This window comes from Pristiophorus japonicus, chromosome 20, assembly GCF_044704955.1.
Source record: "Pristiophorus japonicus isolate sPriJap1 chromosome 20, sPriJap1.hap1, whole genome shotgun sequence".
Lineage (NCBI taxonomy): Eukaryota > Metazoa > Chordata > Chondrichthyes > Pristiophoridae > Pristiophorus > Pristiophorus japonicus.
In genome coordinates, this window is record NC_091996.1 from 88091286 (window position 1) to 88091492 (window position 207).

The window sequence follows — 207 nt, forward strand, 5'->3', positions numbered from 1 at the left end:
TACGATCCAAACCACAAAAATGGTACACAAAATAAATTGCGACGTCAGGGATGAAACAAATATGGCCCTCTTTTGCCAGAGAACTCCATCATTCTGGGTTCCATGGATACCAACACCAGCCAATAACGTGTGGCAACATCCACCAGGAGTTCCGGATCAGAACCGAATCATCTCTGGATCTGTCCCCGTCTCCCTTGCATTTAATAC